Source organism: Crocodylus siamensis, chromosome 5 (assembly GCF_052110815.1).
Source record: "Crocodylus siamensis isolate JL-2025a chromosome 5, ASM5211081v1, whole genome shotgun sequence".
NCBI classification, from domain to species: domain Eukaryota; kingdom Metazoa; phylum Chordata; order Crocodylia; family Crocodylidae; genus Crocodylus; species Crocodylus siamensis.
The window spans coordinates 119,378,179-119,397,689 of NC_143399.1; the positions used below are offsets into that span (position 1 = coordinate 119,378,179).

The window sequence follows — 19,511 nt, forward strand, 5'->3', positions numbered from 1 at the left end:
CAGCTGGAGAACAGGTACAAGGCCCTGGCAACACTGGAGGAGAAGGAGGAAGAGGAGGCAACCGGAGAGGAGGCAACTCCACACTCTCCATGCTCCGAACAGGCCAAAGGAGCTAAGCAGTCCTGGAGGAGAAAGCGTTGAGTGATCGTCATAGGCGACTCCATCCTGAGAGGTACAGAGGGCCCCATCTGTCACCAGGACCCCTCAACATGCAAGGTCTACTGCCTACCCGGAGCAAAGATTCATGATGTGATGGGGATGATCCAGGCCGTGATCCAGCCCACCGATTACTACCCCATGGTCCTAATCCATGTGGGTACTAATGATGCGGCCAGGAGAAGCCCTGATCACCTGATGGCGGACTACCACGCTCTGGGGAGCATGCTGAAGGAGATAGGTGCACTGCTGGTATTCTCTTCTGTTCTAACAGTGAGCAGATGTGGTAGATGGCACGTGACATGCATCACAGAGACCAACTGGTGGCTTTGGGAATGGTGTCTTGAGGCAGGCTTTAGCTTCCTTGACAACGACCTGCACATCATGACGAGAGACATGCTTGGCTGGGATGGGCTCCACCTTTCCCCTAAAGGTAAGCATGTGTTCTCTTTTAGGTTGGCAGATCTCCTCTGGTGGGCTTTAAACTTGGCTCATGGGGGGAAGGGGAAGATGAGGGAGGAGGAAGCCTTGGACCGCTAAACCAAGCAGCACTCACAAGTACAGCCCAGCCTAGACCGATGAGTGGAACATATACACAGGTTAGCAACAGGGACCAGGGCAATGCTGTGATTAGGGGGCCAGTGCACACATCCACAGGAGGCCTTAAATGCCTCTACACAAATGCTCATAGTATGGGAAACAAGCAGGAGGAACTTACCCTCCTGCTAGCTGACACCAACTCAGACATAGTGGGGCTCACTGAAACATGGTGGGACCCAATGCATGACTGTGCGGTGAATATCAAGGGATATAGGCTGTACAGGAGGGACAGGACAGGACAGGGAGGAAAGGTAGGGGTGTGGCGCTCTACATCAAGGAGGAATACACATCCTCATCAGGTAGCACAGAGTCAGAGGAGGGGCACACGGAAGTGCTCTGGGTTAGAATACAAGGCAGTCAAGGGGAAAGAGATTTAATGGTGGGGGTCGACTACAGACCATTCAACCAAGGGGAAGAGCTAGACCAGGAATTCTTAAGTCAGCTCACAGAGGTATCTAGGTCAAAGGACGTGGTCATCATGGGTGACCTGAACTTTCCAGACATCTGCTGGGAAGAGCAGTCAGCCAGGTCTGACTGCTCATGTAGGTTTCTAGCCCAAATGCAAGACCTCCATCTAACCCAGGAGGTGCACAGCCCCACCAGGGGAGACACCTTGTTGGACCTGGTGCTGGCCACGGGTGACGACCTGGTGAGGGGGCTGTGGGTGCTCGAACACCTGGGTGACAGTGATCATCGCCTACTGGAATTCACCATCCAGCGCAAGGTGGCAAAGGCCTGCAACAAGGCAGCAGCCCTAGATTTCAGGAGGGCGGACTTCAATGAGCTAAGGAGAATACTTGGGGAAGCACTGAGGTCCCGGAGGGGAGGGCAGCCAGGTGTCCAAGAAGAGTGGTTGCTTCTTAAGGACACAATCCTCCAAGCCCAAAGGGAGATCATCCCAACACGGATCAAAGGGAGCAGGAGGGCACAAAAGCCCCCATGGCTCACCAAAAGCATCCAGAAATGTCTCCTAGCTAAAAGGGAGGCGTGCACCCAATGGAATGGAGGGGCCATCACCAGGGAGGATTATATTGTGGTTGCTCGGGGATGCAGGGGGGCAGTCAGGAAGGCCAAGGCAGAGATGGAACTGGGACTAGCTTCCCGGATCAAGGACAACAAGAAGTCCTTTTTTAAATACATAGGGGGCAAAAAGAAGGTACTGGGTAATGTGGGGCACCTGCAAGACACACTAGGAAATTTGGTCATCATACCAGATGACAAAGCTAACCTATTTAATGGCTTCTTTGCCTCCATTTTTCTAAGCAGGGACCAGATCAGCCTCCACACTGGACCCCCCTCAGGCCCCAAGGGAGGTGCACCTAGGCCATGGGTCAGGGAGGATCTAGTCAGGGAACTTCTGGAGGGACTGGATGTATTTAAATCAGCTGGTCTGGATGAGCTCCACCCCAGAGTGCTGAGGGAATTAGCTGAGGTCATTGCAGGACCCTGGCATGGCTGTATGAGTGCTCGTGGTGCTCTGGTGTGGTGCCAGAGGACTGGAAGAGGGCCAATGTGGTTCCCATCTTCAAAAAAGGGAGAAAGGAGGACCCGGAAAACTATAGGCCAGTTACTCTTACCTCAATCCTGGATAAGCTTTTTGAGAGAATTATTCTGGCGCATGTCCACGAGGGGCCAGCAGGGGAGATTATGCTTAGGAACAACCAACACGGGTTCATTAGAGGCAGGTCCTGTCAGACCAACCTGGTGACCTTCTACGACCAGGTCACCAAATCCTTAGATGCAGGGATAGCAGTGGACATAGTCTTTCTGGACTTTCGGAAGGCCTTCGACACTGTCTCTCACCCTGTTCTCATTAAGAAACTGGGGGACTGTGGTGTCAACACCCACACAGTCAAATGGGTCACCACCTGGCTGGAGGGCCGCACCCAGAGGGTGGTGGTGGATGGGTCATTTTCAGCCTGGAGGGATGTGGGCAGTGGGGTTCCGCAGGGCTCGGTCCTCGGGCCCGCACTGTTCAACATCTTCATCAGTGACTTCGATGAGGGGGTAAAAAGCACCCTGTTCAAATTTGCTGATGACACTAAGATGTGGGGAGATGTGGGCACACTAGAAGGAAGGAACAGGGTACAATTGGACCTAGACAGGTTACAGGGGTCTGCGGACGAGAATAGGATGGGATTCAACACTGACAAGTGCAAGGTGATGCACCTGGGGAGGAACAACCAGCCCATACCTACATGCTGGGGAACTCCCTTCTCATCAGTGCAGAGGCAAAAAGGTATCTTGGAGTCATCATTGATGCCAAAATGACCATGGGCCGGCAGTGTGGGGATGTGGTCAGGAAGGCCAGCCGTACCTTGTCATGTATCCACAGATGCATCTCAAGCAGGTCCAAGGAAGTGATCCTCCCCCTCTATGAGGCATTGGTCAGGCCACAGCTGGAGTACTGCGTCCAGTTCTGGGCGTCGCACTCCAAGAGGCATTTGGACAACATGGAGAGGGGTCAGAGGAGGGCCACTCGCATGATCAGGGCAGCAGGGCAGGCCCTATGAGGAGAAGCTACGGGACCTGAACCTGTTCAGCCTCCACAAGAGAAGGCTGAGTGGGGATCTAGTGGCCTGTTACAAACTAGTCAGAGGGGACCAGCAGGCACCGGGGGAGTCCCTGTTCCCCCGAGCACTACCAGGAGTGACTAGAAATAACGGTCACAAGCTGGCAGAGGGTAGATTCAGACTAGACATCAGGAGGTGCTACTTCAGTGTCAGGGCAGCTAGGATCTGGAACCAACTTCCAAGAGAAGTGGTGCTGGCTTCTACCCTGGGGGTCTTTAAGACAAGGCTTGACAAGCACCTTGCTGGGGTCGTTTGACCCCAGTACTCTTTCCTGCCATGGCAGGGGGTTGGACTTGATGATCTGCTCAGGTCCCTTCCGACCCTACTAACTATGAAACTATGAAACTATCACCGTGGTATAATGTATTTACCAAGCCCCTCTGCAGAACTCATTTGAATAAAGGCAAAACAATAAAGCCTCTGTTTAAAAAGATGGGGTTATTAAAATATTTCCTTCTTCCCCCTCCCCCCAGTTGCAGGACCCCTTTCTCCCTCTTCCCTCCATGCTCCCCCCACCGAAAAAAAATAGCATGTCCAAAAGCCTAAATCATAAAATGTGACAGATGTAAGGTCTTTTATCTCATGACCCTGAAGGATTGAAAGTGACAGCAAGAAAAGGGAGATTCCTGGGTTTCTACACACTTGTGTCTCGCCTCGGAAGGTCCCAAATGAGTCTGGAGAAGTTGTGATGTTTTTCCTTGTAGAAGAGATTATCAGATTAAGATGCATTTTAAATAAGAGTGTTTATTCTCCTCCCTCAGGGATGAACACAGTTGAACCCCATTGCAGAGTTATAGGTAAAAGGGTGAAAGTAAAGGTCTCAATAAATGCTTTGTAACATACTTCTAAAATAGCTGCCCATACACAGCATACGCAAAGGCATGGTGTAGCACAAAGCTATGACTTGCACACAGCTCGGCTTGCTATTCAGAGGAATAATCCCAAACCCATGCCAACAAAAGCTTTATAGTGCAAAGCTATGTATCCTGTATTTAAATAGCATCTTCTCCCTTCCAGTCCGACCAAACTAAATGAAAGCAAAATCCACCAGTGATTTGCATTCAGTTCTAAATGATATTTCTCATTCATTCATTGCCTTGTGTTTCACATTCCCATCCTTACACAAGTCCTCCCCTTCTACCGACTATTCATTGTTTACATGCTAAACATATTCTTCACATTTGCCCTCAAGACATGTATTGCACAAACAGGAGGGCTGCAGCGCATCCCACTTCCTTACCAGCCCCTTGAAACTTCCTTGACGACAGTATTTAGTGACCACAACAGGCAGTGAGTACTAACGTTGCAGTAGAGGAGATTTCGCCACTTCCAGCAGTGAAGCACAATACTCAAGTTTTTTGTTCCCCATCTGTGTCTCATTCTTGGAAATCTGCTGAAAAAACCCCCCCAGTCATGGAGGCATATGAAATATCTGAACCAGACAGCTGCATCCATTTCCCAAGCAAAGTGATTGTAGAGGAAAGGAGCCCAACTGGATATTGGGTGGCAGCAGCTCTTTTTTGTTGCACTGGCATGGTTAAGGCTTGCATGAGTTGCCATCAGTATGCACTGGATGTTTGTTTAACTGGAGGATCATTGCACTATAGCAGATTCCTCTGGAGGCAGAGAGCTAGCATGACAGTTACTGCATTGACTTCTTCCTGGCTTCTGGCACAGCAGGTACAGCCAAGAAAAGAGCCAGTCTCAGAGTTTCCCTTTGCTTCAGCAATCCCTGCCTCCCTTTATGACTTCTTGGCTATTCGCCTTAACAGCCTCTGGTAAAAACTAGAATAAAGTTCAGGCTGCTCTCGCTGAAGCCAGGAACTGGCCTGATAAACCACCTCTTTTTCTGAGTTGCACTGTGCACTCCTCAGGGCAGCAAAGATCAGGTCCCTGGTTTGGCAATTTCTCTTGTTTCTTCTGGAAATCTGAGAGTCTGATTTTTGGGGGGCCAGAGATTTTTCTTTGTAAAACATATTGTTTGAAAGCCTTAGAAAGCTGGCATTGACCTTACCTGAGGTGTAAAGGATGGCACTTAAGCAATTAGGGATTTGGTGTAAGAACATAATCACTACTAGGTCCATTGCACTGTGGGATATTACAAGAGTCCAAACTCAGTGAGCTAAACATGAGGACCAATAATGTCTCTTAACATCCCTTCCTACCCCATCATCCAGTTGCATAACCGAATGGGCATGACTGGGGCAGCAGTCCTGGGAGCCACCTTTCTGAGGAGGCACAAAAGCACATGTTGTCACAGTGGCAGCTGATTGCCCTGCACCAAATACACATGGCAGGAGTTGGCACATGGCTGCCCTAGGTGTTGGGCTCTGCTGTAGTGCCTCTGCCAACATCCTTGTCCACCTCTGACTGGATGGACCTCATCAGCTTTATGGATTTTCTCTAGCCAATGTGCTTCTGGAGTCACTTCTATGATTTGACTAGAAATAAGCAAGAAATTATTAAATCCCTATTGGCAACTTAGATCATTTTGGCCATATTATTATTGCCTTGGAATCAGCCTGCCTGAAAACAGAGTTTCCCCATATTTTCAGATTACCAAATAAATTTAAATATTCCTCTCAATCAACTAGTTAAGCATTAAGACCCAGCATTTACACTTAGATCCAGGGATACCATCTGTCACAACCTGGTTCAGTATCATGGTCACAAGGCTGTTGTGGGTGGGTTAAATCTACTAGTTTCCAAGAATTTCTAAGTCAGCTAGGCCTAAGTGTAGGTCTCTTTTTCTCAGTCTGTTCTTATAAGTCATCATCTTGGCTTTAGACCTGCTGCCCAAGTCCTTTCTGAGGCCAGTCTAGACCCTGAAACAAGGGCTTCAAATCTCTTAAACCACTCACATACAGTTCCCCAGAATAACATTGGGTTTGTGAACACTGGGTTTCCACAATGTAGGGCAGCATTTCACAACCTTTTCCAGACGAAGGCAAGTTTACATTAATAAAGTTTTCCACGGCACACCTGTTAAGGCATTCCCCATCCTCATAGCTATAATACCTCATTGCATGGCAAAATTCTGCGGCACATCTCTTCATTTCTGATGGCACACTTCTGTGCCGCGGCACATTGGTTGGGAAACACTGAAGCAGGGAACAGGGGCATTGTAGAAGGAAAGTGAGGGGGGAGATAGTGTTTGAATGCAGCTCCTGATTAAATTTAAACAAAGTATTTTTTTGCATTTGAATCAGCCCTCATCATCTTACCATAAATTTGAGTGGGTTTCCATTTTGGCCTACCTTTACTCTTGCAACTCAAGAATGGTCATGGAGGTCTATTTCCTCTATGTCCGGAGCATTGACATTTGTCACTGTATTTGAGAGAGAAATTTAAATGAAGAAAAAAACTACAGGGCTTTGTCATGAAATAAAGAACCATTTTATACTAGCTGTTGACATGAGCCTACACAGATGGCACAAAACCAAAGCAATAGAGTTTGTTCTTTGGGACCTTACAACCTGAAAACCCTATACAGTCTTGCAACTTGTTAGTTCACCAATCTCTATGCAGATGAAACTTGTTCCCTGACTGCCATCATCTCCAGCAGCTGCATGGAAGGACAAGGCATGTCAGTGTCTAATCTCTTCTCCAGAAGAGGGGCGATCTATTGCCCAGTCCTAGCCGCCTTGAGGCAGAAAGTGATGCTAAAATAGAGGTAAAAACAAATTCTTCTTTTGCATGCAAAAACCTTTTCCTGGTTTGTCAGGAAATCATATCAGGTAATTTAGGTGTATAAGTATGGCTACAGTGACTTAGCTTTAGGCACAACAGTGCTCCAGTACTACCAGCACCCTTTTTTTTATTTTAGCATTAGTCATTTTTTGTTCATTGGCCACTGAAAATCCCATTTTGGCTTGGGAGGCCCACCATGCACTGTGAAACAATGCCATAAGAGTGCTGGAAGTGCTATAATATGTTTTCCCTTTGCTTTCTGTTCAAATAAATCAACTGTAGATCATAAAACACAACCTGTAATAACAATCACTAATATTTAATAAATTTTTGACTTGTTTGAAAACCTGCTCAAATACTTTGTACCACCCACAAAAACATTGGTAATAAATTGCACTGCAATAAAAATCATATAGCACATAATTACTGGCAGCATCAGGTACTTTTTGGAGGTGGGGGTTGGGGGCACAGGGGGAGAAGTTTTGTGGTTTCAACAAAAAAAAAAGGAAGTGTTCAGTGGCATTTAAGAAGCTAATTTGTTAGGTGATTTTTTTAAGTAATAAGCTTAAGGGGCACTAACAATAGAGAAGTAGAATGGGATTTTTTTTTAAAAATAGGTCACAAGGTCTAATTACAAATGAGTCATTGGTGATTATTAGGATACCATTTGCAGGGGATTTACATCTCTACGGATCAAATTCTGTTCCTACAGAAGTCAATGGCAAAACTCCCACTAAGTTCAACAGGGTCGGTATTCAGCTTTACCTATGGATAAAAAAGTCAGCAATCAAAAAATGTAGAGAGGGTGTTTTTTAATTAGATCTGCAAGAACCCTCGCAATTTCAGTTTCCATAGCCTATTGGCACATTTTATCATTCTCCTGGCTTGCTCACAGACAGCAAGGTGCAAATGTGTAAAGGGTTTGACTACATGTAAACACTAAATCATGTGTTTGTATCATTGTAAACTCCTGCTTTCATATCTGTGGTTTGTGGTGAACTTGCAGCCATTGCCTGTAAGGTTATATATGACATAGATGTTCATTTTACCAAGCAGGAGGACTACTGGCCACTGAGGGTCCATCCAGATATGCGCACACATGCATTTTCCCAGGGACAAATAGCAGTGGCACACAGTTGTGCCATTGTTACTTGTCCCTGAGGAATGCCCCTGCACTCATGGTTTGGCACACAGCAAACTGCACCAAGTGGGGTAGGGGAAGCTGGGGCCAACACCTGGCCTGGCCCCAACAAACTTACCTGGAGTCCTGGGGGCCTCCCAGGGCTGCAGCAGTGGTGATCTGGGTGCATGGAGCCTGGCTGGCAGCCAAAGCATAGCTTTGGCTGGCCAGTTTCCAATTTTGGATGATGCATGCTGTAGCCATGTGAGCTGGCCCACATTTTTTTCCCTGTGGTTGTTTTAGATACTGGGATTTTCTAGTATCTAGTTTTGCTGCCATTATGCAAATATGCAGTGCAGTTCATGGATCCATGTGTGCTGAGTGCATTTCATGGTGTCTCAAAGGCTTTTAGCCCCTGCAAGCCACACTTTCCCACTTGTATGGATGTGAGCTTCATAGCCAACTCGTTGTACACTGAGACGAGAAGGAGGAAGTTGCAAACAGAAGAAGCGAAAAACAAAGTTTGCTTTATTTAAATGATATTTTACCATCCTACACCTCGTATTTTAAAATCTGCACTATGAATTGCTATGAAATGCTATGAATTAGGTGATTTGTGTAAACATTTTCAAGGCTAAATACTAATCAAAATCTTAAAAGCACCTATGTGATTTCAAGGGAGATAAGGTTCTATGGGTGAATATGATATCTTTTATTAGATCAACTTAAATAGTTGGGAAAAAATTATGGCAAGCTTTCCAGTTTAATTTATTTGATTTAGGGGGACATCCAGGAAGAGCACACACCAACTGCAACGACTTCCTTAGCCTGATGAAGAGTTTTTAAATCTGAAAGCATGCTATAAATTTTTTTCCCAAGTATTTAAGTTGGTCTAATAAAAGATATCATATTCACCCAAAGAACCTTGTCTGCCTACGTCCTGAGACCAACAAAGCTACAACCTACACCCCTGTAAGTGATTTCAAGGCCTCCATCCCATTGAAAGTCAATTTAGACACCTAAATGCCTTCAGTCACTTGTGAAAATGTCTTGAAATGTTTCTGAAAATGTTACCTTTGAAGATTTGGAAGCTATATTCTCATTAAAATGTATAGAAGTCATACACCTATATTACATTGTCCATTATGAAAGTATATCAAATCTGGGTTCTATTCCTGGCTCTATCACAGACCTTTTGTGTGGCCTAAGCTCCTCATTTCTTACAAAAATACAGGCCCATAACTCTGTGCCTGTTTTCTTTTATAGCTTGCAGTGACTTAAACAGTGCTGTTGTGGACACTATTAGTATTGAGATATACTATAACAATGCATGTGCAGCTCACTAGTATACACACATACGCATAGATATATGGTATAGGGGGTTGGAGTACAAGCCTGTTCTCAAGAATGTGCTCCTAGATACACTGTCGAAGGAACAGGCCCAATGAGGAAATGCTATGAAAATTAAGTCCCTGCTTCACCCAACCTTTGTTTAATATCATTGCCATGGACTTTTTTTTTTGATTTAGGGGAACTAGAAAAGATTGGGTTTTATTTTTTTCCTTTACAAAACTGGATTTGAATTGATATAAACACATATAACTGTGTTAGTCTAATGTCAGGCAGAAGACAGGGTAGAGTGGCACATTAATGAACCAGAGAGGCTGCTCCAATGTGCTATAATTACAATTAATTGAGTCTGCTGGAGCATGATAATTATCAATGGGATACCAGATGGAAGGCTTTTTTGAAGTCAAGATATATGACATCAATGTCTCCTCTCTTGTCCAGGTGGTAGGTCACTTGGTCATAGAAGGAAATGAGATTGGTCAAGCAAGACCTACCCACAACAAACTCATGCTAGCTATCCCTCAGGATGTTGGCTGTCCCTCTTGGCAAAACTGGCCAATTGTGGCCTTGGGTCCACCATTATCTGGGAAATTGGCTCCGTGGTCAGACCCAGAGGGTGGTAATTGATGGAAGTCAATCGTCATGGTGCCCTGTGACCAGTGGGGTCCCCCAAGGCTCTGTACTTGGACCCATATTGTTCAACATTTCATTATTGATGTGGACATTGGAGTCAGAAGCAGGCTGGGCAAGTTCACTGATGACACCAAACTTTGGGGCGAAGCATCCACCCACACCTGAAGACAGGAGGGCAATCCAGACTGACCTAGACAGGCTCAGCAAATGGGTGGCTGAGAACCTGATGGTGTTTAACTGAAAAATGCAAGGTTCTCCATCTTGGGAGGAAAAACCTGTAGCATCCCTATAGGCTCGGCAGTGCTATGCTGGCTAGCACTACAGAAGAAAGAGACTTGGGGGTCATCATTGACCACAAGATGAACATAAGCCTGCAATATGATGCTGCCGCTAGTAAAGCAACAAAAACGCTGGCTTGCATCCATAGATACTTCTCAGCAAATCCTGGGACGTCATTCTCCCCTTGTACTCAGCCATGGTGAGGCTGCAGCTGGAGTACTGCATCCAGTTTTGGGCTCCACAATTCAAAAAGGATGTGGAGAAGCTTGAGAGAGTCCAGAGACGAGCCACACGTATGATCAGAGGTCAGGAAAACAGACCTTACGATGACAGGCTGAGAGCCATGGGGCTCTTTAGCCTGGAAAAGCGTAGGCTCATGGGTGATCTGACAGCCACCTATAAGTTTATCAGAGGTGACTGTCAGTATCTGGGGGAACGTTTGCTCACCAGAGCACCCCGAGGGATGACGAGGTCGAACGGTCATAAGCTACTGCAAAACTGTATCAGGCTGGTCATAAGGTAGAATTTCTTTACTGTCCGAGCCCCAAAGTCTGAAATAGCCTGCCATCGGAGGTGGTTCAAGCACCTACATTGAACACCTTCAAGTGAAAATTGCATGCTTATCTTGCTGGGATCCTATGACTATGGGGAAGTAATGACAACACAGATTAAAGGGGGCAAGAGGGTGCAAAAGCCCCCATGGCTCACTAAAAGCATCTGGGAATGTCTCCTAGCTAAAAGGGAGGTGCACACCCAGTGGAAGGGAGGGGCCATCACCAGGGAGGATTATACTGCGGTTGCTCAGGAATGCAGGGGGGCAGTCAGAAAGGCCAAGGCAGAGATGGAACTAGGACTAGCTTCCCAGATTAAGGACAACAAGAAGTCCTTTTTTAAATACAAAGGGGGCAAAAAGAAGGTTTCGGGTAATGTGGGGCCCCTGCAGGACACGCTAGGAAATTTGGTCGTCACACCAGATGACAAAGCCAACATATTTAACAATTTCTTTGGCTCCATTTTCCTAAGCAGGGACCGGAACAGTCACCCCCGCTCCGGGATTCCCTTACACCCCAAGGGAGGTGCACCTGGGCCAAGGGTTAGTGAGAAACTAGTTAGGGAACTTCTGGAAGGACTGGATGTATTCAAATCAGCTGGTCCAGACGAGCTCCATCCTAGAGTATTGAGGGAATTGGCTGAGGTCATTGTGGGACCTCGGCATGGCTTTACGAGCACTCATGGTGCTCTGGTGTGGTGCCAGAGGACTGGAAGAGGGCCAATGTGGTTCCCATCTTCAAAAAGGGGAGGAAGGAGGACCCAGGGAACTACAGGTCAGTTAGTCTTACCTCAATCCTGGGCAAGCTTTTTGAGAAAATTATTCTGGTGCATATCCACGAGGGGTCAGCAGGGGAAATTATGCTTAGGGGCAATCAACACGGGTTTATTAGCGGCAGGTCCTGTCAGACCAACCTGGTGGCCTTCTACAACCAGATCACCAAATCCTTAGATGCAGGGGTAGCAGTGGACATAGTCTTTCTGGCCTTTCAGAAGGCCTTCAACACTGTCTCTCACCCCGTTCTCATTAAGAAAATGGGTCACCAACTGGCTGGAGGGCCGCACCCAGAGACTGGTGGTGGACAGGTCATTTTCGACCTGGAGGGATGTGGGCAGAGGAGTCCCCCAGGCTTGGTCATCGGGCCTGCACTGTTCAACATCTTCATCAGTGACTTGGATGAGGGGGTAAATAGCACCCTGTTCAAATTTTCTGATGACACTAAGATGTGGAGAGATGTGGGCACACTAGAAGGGAGGAATAGGCTGCAATTGGACCTAGACAGATTACAGGGGTGGGCAAATGGGATTCAACACGGACAAGTGCAAGGTGATGCACCTGGGGAGGAACAACCGGCACCATACCTACAGGCTGGGGAACTCCCTTCTTATCAGTACAGAGGCAGAAAAGGATCTTGGAGTCATCATTGACTCCAGGATGAACTTAGGCCGGCAGTGTGGGGATGCAGTCAGGAAGGCCAACCACACCTTGTCATGCATCCACCGATGCATCTCAAGCAGGTCCAAGGAGGTGATCCTCCCCCTCTATGAAGCATTGGTCAGGCCACAGCTGGAGTACTGCGTCCAGTTCTGGGCATCGCACTTCAAGAGGGATGTGGACAACATGGAGAGGGTCCAGAGGAGGGCCACTCGCATGATCAGGGGGCAGCAGGGCAGGCCCTACAAGGAGAGACTACGGGACCCGAACCTGTTCAGCCTCCACAAGAGAAGGCTGAGGGGGGATCTAGTGGCCTGTTACAAACTAGTCAGAGGGGACCAGCAGGCATTGTGGAAGTCCCTGTTCCCCCATGCACTACCAGGAGTGACCAGGAATAACAGTCACAAGCTGGCAGAGGGTAGATACAGGCTAGATATCAGGAAGCGCTACTTCACAGTCAGGACGGCTAGGATCTGGAACCAACTTCCAAGAGAAGTAGTGCTGGCTCCTACCCTGGGGATCTTTAAGAGGAGGCTAGATGTACACCTTGCTGGGGTCCTTTGACCCCAGTTCTCTTTCCTGCCATGGTAAGGGGTCAGATGCAATGATCTGCTCAGGTCCCTTCCGACCCTAGAACTATGAAACTATGACCCCAGCTGACTTCCTGCCCTTAGGGCAGGGGGGCTGGACTCGATGGTCTTCCGAGGTCCCTTCCAGCCCTAATGTCTATGAAATCTATAAACTGGTCACTACAGATTAAAAGAGCTAACAGGAGTTGGGTTCTATTTTCTAGCAGAAGAGTGGAACAATGTCACTATCCTTTCCACCCCATTTATATCTGGCACTGTCACAGACCCCTTAGGTGCCCTGCGTCTGAGAACAGGGATGGCTCCAGAGACTCCCCTAGTGGTGAGAAGGGGGTGGCGCAGCCACCAGTTACCAGGGCAACACAGGTGCTGGTTGCTGGGGCAACCAGCGAAACCCCCTGACAGGAAGGGGCAGGGCTTAGCCCTTCTTAAACCCAGGCAGGAGGCTAGGGTGGCAGTTCCTCCTCTGGCAGCCAAGGAGGGAGGAGCTCAGCCAGGGCGGAGAGAAGGCCAAGGTTTAGCTGCATGAGTAGCCGCGGATTGCTGCCATGAGGTGGAGTATTTTTGCCTGGTAGGGATTAACTGTCATCTGACCAGACGGTTTAGCTTCATGTTATAGCCCGGGGGCTTTGTGTTGTGTGTTTACTGTTTAACCGGAGGACTGAGTAAGGCTGTTAGGAGGAGGCTTCATAGGGACTCCCCAGTAGTGTGGGGGTTCCTGGCGCTGGAGAAGGCGCAGTATTTTGCGGGGTGCATTGACTTAGCCCCGAGAGTGCGGAGGGGCGGCAGGGAGCCCCGAGAGAGAGAAAGCGGGGGCAGGAAGGAGCCCGAGGGCACAAGGAGGGTCAAGACATAACAGGGCCCAAGTCAGATCACACCAGCACCATCTGCGAGGCTTGAGCTGCGGTGTAGGGAAGGAAAAGGAGCCGCAGATAACTCCCCCTGTCATCGGGGCGCATAGAAATGAGCAGCCTCCCGCTAATTACAACAATCTATTAATTAAATAAGATCAAGGCGTGGCAGGCGAGCAAGCAGGCCGTTGGCCCATTGCAGGAGGGCAGAGCCATACCTGGAGAGGCTCCAATAGTGGCACTCCTGTCACAGGCACAAATACACATGCTTATGTAAATAGGTAAGATAGTTGCCTACAAAGGCATTGAGTTCTCATTTCAGTAGGTCTCCTCATGATCATTGGGCAGGCTTTGTGAGTAATGATGTGATAGCAACAGGCAGGAGTTAGTTGCATTTTGAAAGATTGCAATGCCTGGACCCCATTCCCCTCCCCCCCAAAAAAAAAAGTTTTGGGGCCTGCTTGCAAATGCTAGGGTTATCTGTGCCCTCGTGATCTCACCATTTGGAAGAAGCCAATGTACACATATGCCACAAAACACACACCCCCGGCTACCATGGGAAAGAGACGAGCCCAAGAAATGTAAATGAAGTGCTGAACTTCTTCATGGATAACTTTGTCCCCTGTGGATAGACTGAGATCTATAAGGATCTTAGGAGGACATCTGCTTACTTAAGAGACTGAACACTATCCATTTCAAAGGAAGTGAATAATTTATGTCCCTCAACAAGAGTATCAGGAGGAACTCAGTGTTTAGTACTTTACTATTTCTCAGCATTTTGTTTTTCCTGGGTGTTGTAGATGTCATCACTGAAAACAGATCTTCAACTTCAAGAACTTACAAAAAAAAAAGTAATATGTGAAATTGCTGTAAGTTATTTTCCCAGCAATTATATATTTTCCTGCCACTCCTTTAAACTTTTCAAGGTGAAAAATTAAACTATGCTGTGCACTGTGAATAGGCATGTACAAACTCCAGTAAGAGCAAATTATGGAATAGAAAAGGAACAAGCTATGCCAACAGCAGCAGCTGAGTTAGAGAGTGAGTTTGGAAGCAACATTCCCCTACTTTTCCCATTGTTAACATGTGTATAAAGGCAGTGTATAAAGGAATTTGGGAATGATATGTGTGGATTGCACACAGACAGTTGGAGGATTAGGCAGAGCATGTCACTGAATAATTTTTCAACAGGAATAGCTGCCCAAACCTTCTATCCCCTGGCCTCAAAGAAAGATTTTCTCCAGGGCATTCCATGAGGGTAAATGAGGATATGTAGAGATGTTACTGGTAATGGTTACCTCAACAACACAGGTACACATAATTGCTGTGTAACATAGTTACTCCACTCAAGCTAAAGATAAGTATGTGCATAATAAACCAGGAGATAGATACTAAGAGATCCTTTCAAAATCAAAAAGGCAGAGTTGAAAGTTTAGTCCAAAAGAGAAGGAATAAGCCAAGTGGAATGAATAACAACATATACAGAAAAAAATTGGTAGACAGTACTTGGGTACTTACAAGATAAATGAACTCAGGACAAAACATGTCAAGTATGAGTGTCTAGCTAGTAAAGGCAAAATTTAGGCACCAGAATAAAAGTAAATCTGAAAAGGGTTCAAGACCTGCAGCTCCTCCTGATTTTAGTAGATTTAGCAGCCTAATGTTAGGCAACCAGAACTGAAATTTGTGATCTTAATGTGTGTATAATCTAGTGATAAATTCTGTGTGCAAGAGCTACACCAGTGGCTGCATTCATCTTTTCCACAGTAGCATCCCAGAGATGTTACAGATACTAAAACAATTTTCCATGATAGATGATATGCTCAATATATATACAATTAAGGTAATGGGAAACAAAATGAGAAACAGGGTCATGCCCACCCATTCTTTTGAAGATGGGGTTTCCATGCAAAGGAGCAGCTGAATGCAACTGCTGTTCAGTTACATCAAAACAACATAACGTGTACACAAGAGAATCTTGGCAATGTAGCTGGTAAATGTGCTGTCTGTCTGCTAGGCACTGATGCTTCTGACTCTTTGTCTTGTGTGAGCATCCTTTTTAATGACAAAAACAAAAGCAGAAGAAGGTCTCCAGAACACAAAGAGATGAATGAATTTGGTTATATTAATCTCCAAAGAGACCTCAATCCTGCCTTTTTTACCAGCCATGTGCTGGTAAAGCAGTCTTATCATAACAGGTGCTACTTCATTGCAACAGACAGCAGCATTTCCACCTTTGTTGGTGAGAGGCAAGTCCCCAAAGCAGCTGCTAAACTCAGCAAGGGTTCAGCATACACACTGGATAGAGGGTGGCTGTATAACACACAGATCTTGTCAAAAGCACAGCCTGCAAATTCCCCAGTCACAGGAGATATGTGCTAAGCAGGATTAATACAATTGGTCATGTGTCTTACAGGGCACTGTGAGCATCTTCATTGTGCTTTATGGCAAGTCCCACAATTATGCTGAGGTTGGACAAGGCAGGATTTAGATGATACCACCCTGCTGTTCTCTTATTTTGCCCACTCTCCAATAGAATAAGCATTGTTTAGGCAAAAGGAGGATCTGGTCAACTATTGTATTCTAATGGCTTCTCCAAAACACTACTGTGGTATGGAAGTCCTCAGAAGCAGACATGAGAAGTAGGAGTGCACTGATAGAGATTTTGGGGGACAATATTAATAGCTGATATTTAAAGAGGCATATCAGCCAATACCAATTTGATATCCAATATAGCAGCCATAAGGTGGTAAGTTCAGTGTGATGGAAAGGGAGCAGGAAGGGAAGGGGCATGGAGCGGCAGATCAAGGCCCCCTGCGGTGAGGGAGGGAGGGGGCAGGGGCACGTGCTGCCCAACTGGGGGAGGGGTGTGGGACAGAGGCATGGCTCGTGGGTTGGGGGCAGCTCCCACCACTCTTTGCACCCCAGGAGTGTGGGGTGGGGGAGGCATGTGCCCCTGGATCTGCACAGCATGGGGTGGGCTGCAGCAATAGGGTGGAGCCCGAGAGAGTGCTGCACAGGGCTTTTCTTGCTGGTGCCTGGGCTTGAGGCAGGTTCTGGTGGCACAGGGAGGAGGCTGCAGCCACCCCAAATTTCACCACAGCTCCCATCCCAGCCCCATGCCACTGCCTGGAGCAATTCAGCTTTTCCTGGCACATGGGTGGAGGAGGGGCATTCAGCTAGGGCTGTGGCACGTGGTGGCACAGGGCAGGGAGCAGAGCTGTGGTGAAATCTGGGGTGACTGCAGCCTCCTTCCAGCACCACCAGAGCCTGGTCTGAGCCTAGTAAGAAAATCTCCATGCAGTGCCAGCTCCACCCAGCAGCTGCAGCCCACCTTGTGCCACACAGATCTGGGGTTACCCCACTGCACCCTCCTGGGGTGCAAGCAGCAGCAAGCCATGTCTCCATCCCAAGGACTCTCCCAGCTGGGCAGTGCCTGCCCCTGCCCCATTCCTCCCTCACCATGAGGGGCCTTGATCTGCCCCCCATGATTCTTCCCTCCCCCTTCCCCTTCTACCAAACGAGACTTACTACCTGATGGCAGCTGTATTAGATATTGGATTGGTATCAGCTGATATGTCCCTTTAAATATCGGCTATTGGTATCAACCCCCCAAATCACCCCACAAGCCATGCCTCCATCCCATACGCCGCCCTAGCCTGGGCAGCACCTGCTTCTGCCCCTCCCTCACCATGGCGGGCTTTGATCTGCCCCCCCACAACACCCCTTCCCTCCTCCCTCCCCTTCTGATTTACCAGCTGGAGGTAGCTCTCCATGCTGCTGGCTCTGCTCCATGCTGCACTATGGCTGCGCATAGCATGGGCATTTGTCAGCCAAATTATCAACCCCATCATGCCAATATAGACAATTTTCTTTATATCAGTACCAATCTGATATCGGACTGATGTATTGGTGCACCTCGAATGAGAAGTGCAGCATACTAATAGATCTGTGGCAATGCCAAAGCATCTCTGGTGGATACTATATAGGTAATAGTTCATTCATCTCTTTACATAATCATAATGACATAGTCCCAATCCCCTTCACAACCAGTAAAAACACACTATATTCTTAACTCTAGTGTTTTGAAAATCTCTGGGACAGCATTAATTGATGAGAAAAAATGGTTTGACATCTGCAAGTCATCATCAGCTGAACCATCACTAGCATTCTGTCTGCCTTTAATACTACAATTTGTCATTTACACCAAAAAGATGTCCAAAAGCCCTAGTCTATATAGTGAGGTCCCATTGAACTTAACCCTGTATAAATATAGGCCAATAGGCAGATTCTTCATTAGAGGGCTCACAGTACAAAACATGATAAAGTCAGAGTTTGTGCCCCAGCTGCTATACAAGGCAATAAGCACAAAGCCTTGACAATAGCTTCTGTAACAATTGCTTCCTCATTCAATAATCTTTCTAAAGGTTGCTTAAATCATGACCTTGATTGTAAGACTCCCTGCTGAGGCTGTTAGGTCAGTTTCTCTGTCTCTTTATCAAAAGAGGAACTTATAGAAAGAAAGTTCTTCCCTACTTGACCCTACTGTTGGCTAAAATCAGAATTTTCTTATTCTTTATCTTCAGGCACTTGTCTGCCATGAATGTGGAGTATACCTAAGGTACTCTCTTTGATTTAGTACTTCTATTTATCTTATCCTTCTGCTGATATAGCAAACAAGCTGTCAAGATATGTCAGCACTGGCATCCCTGGAGAACAAGGCCCCCACATTGAGGGCTAGAATAATTTTTAAAAAAAACTAAAACAAAACAGTGAAGTACATAAAGATATAGATAGTAGGGCTGTGTGAAGCTTTGGGTGGTGATTCAATTCAGAGGAGATACGGCCTGATTCGGTGGCTGAATCTCCAAATCTGTATTGAATCAGGGGACCAATTTAAAAGTCAGAATCAATTCAAAGCTCTCCAAATCTTCGGAAAAGATTTGGAGAGATTTGATGGTTTGGGCAGTCCCCGGTGGCTGCAGCAGGGAGCTGCAGCTGACTCTGAACTGGTAAATGGGGTGGCGGAGCGGGGGCCGGGGAAGGGGGGAAGGGACCATGGGGGGCCCCTGCCAGCCCGCCCAACCCTCCCACTCTCCCAGCCCCACCAATCCCCACCAGCTCCCCCAGCTCCCCCATGGCTGCCCCCACCCACCCCCACTTGGTACTTTAAAAAAAGCCCCCGTGCTCACCGGGTGCTGCTGGGTGTGTGGGGGGCGGTGATCCTCACAGCCCCACACTGCCCCACACTGCATGGGGGGCTCTGCACAAGACCCCCAACCCCTCCTCGCTCCCCCAGCCCCACCATGGGTGCCCCACCCAGGCCAGCTCTGGCCCTTTAAGAAAAATAAAAATGGAGAAAAGCCCCCAGAGCAGCAGCTGAATCTCCAAATCAGATTTGGCTGAATTGAATCAGGACCGTGATTCAAATCAGTGAACCGAATCACTGTCCCCCAAATCAGCCAAATCCAAATCTGAAGTGAATAGGAGTTGCTTTGCAGAGGCCTAGTAGATGGGTACTCAGTAGGATTTTTACAAAAAACATAAGGGTATCTAATTACCAGAGATCCTGGTTTTCCCTGATAAAAAAAAAATCCCCGATTTTAAGGTTAAAGGCACATTTTTCCATGATCAAAATGAAACACCACTATATATATGTAAATCTATGTTTTAGAGGCATTTCATTTT

The 19,511-nt window shown here is 47.2% G+C and overlaps 1 long non-coding RNA gene across 3 annotated transcripts in view; it reads right to left on the bottom strand.

Moving 5' to 3' along the window:
• The window catches only part of LOC149864491 (uncharacterized), a 232,166-nt gene that overhangs the window by 10,821 nt on the left and 201,834 nt on the right, over positions 1–19,511 (bottom strand). The window contains exon 1 of one of the 3 annotated variants that reach the window (XR_016442720.1): positions 6,587–6,649. The exons of 1 other annotated variant lie outside the window; for it this stretch is intronic. This is a non-coding gene — a long non-coding RNA (uncharacterized LOC149864491). Of the gene's footprint in view, positions 1–4,569; positions 4,818–6,586; positions 6,650–19,511 lie in introns of those variants that run through there. One more of the 3 variants, XR_016442719.1, reaches the window with a different exon arrangement.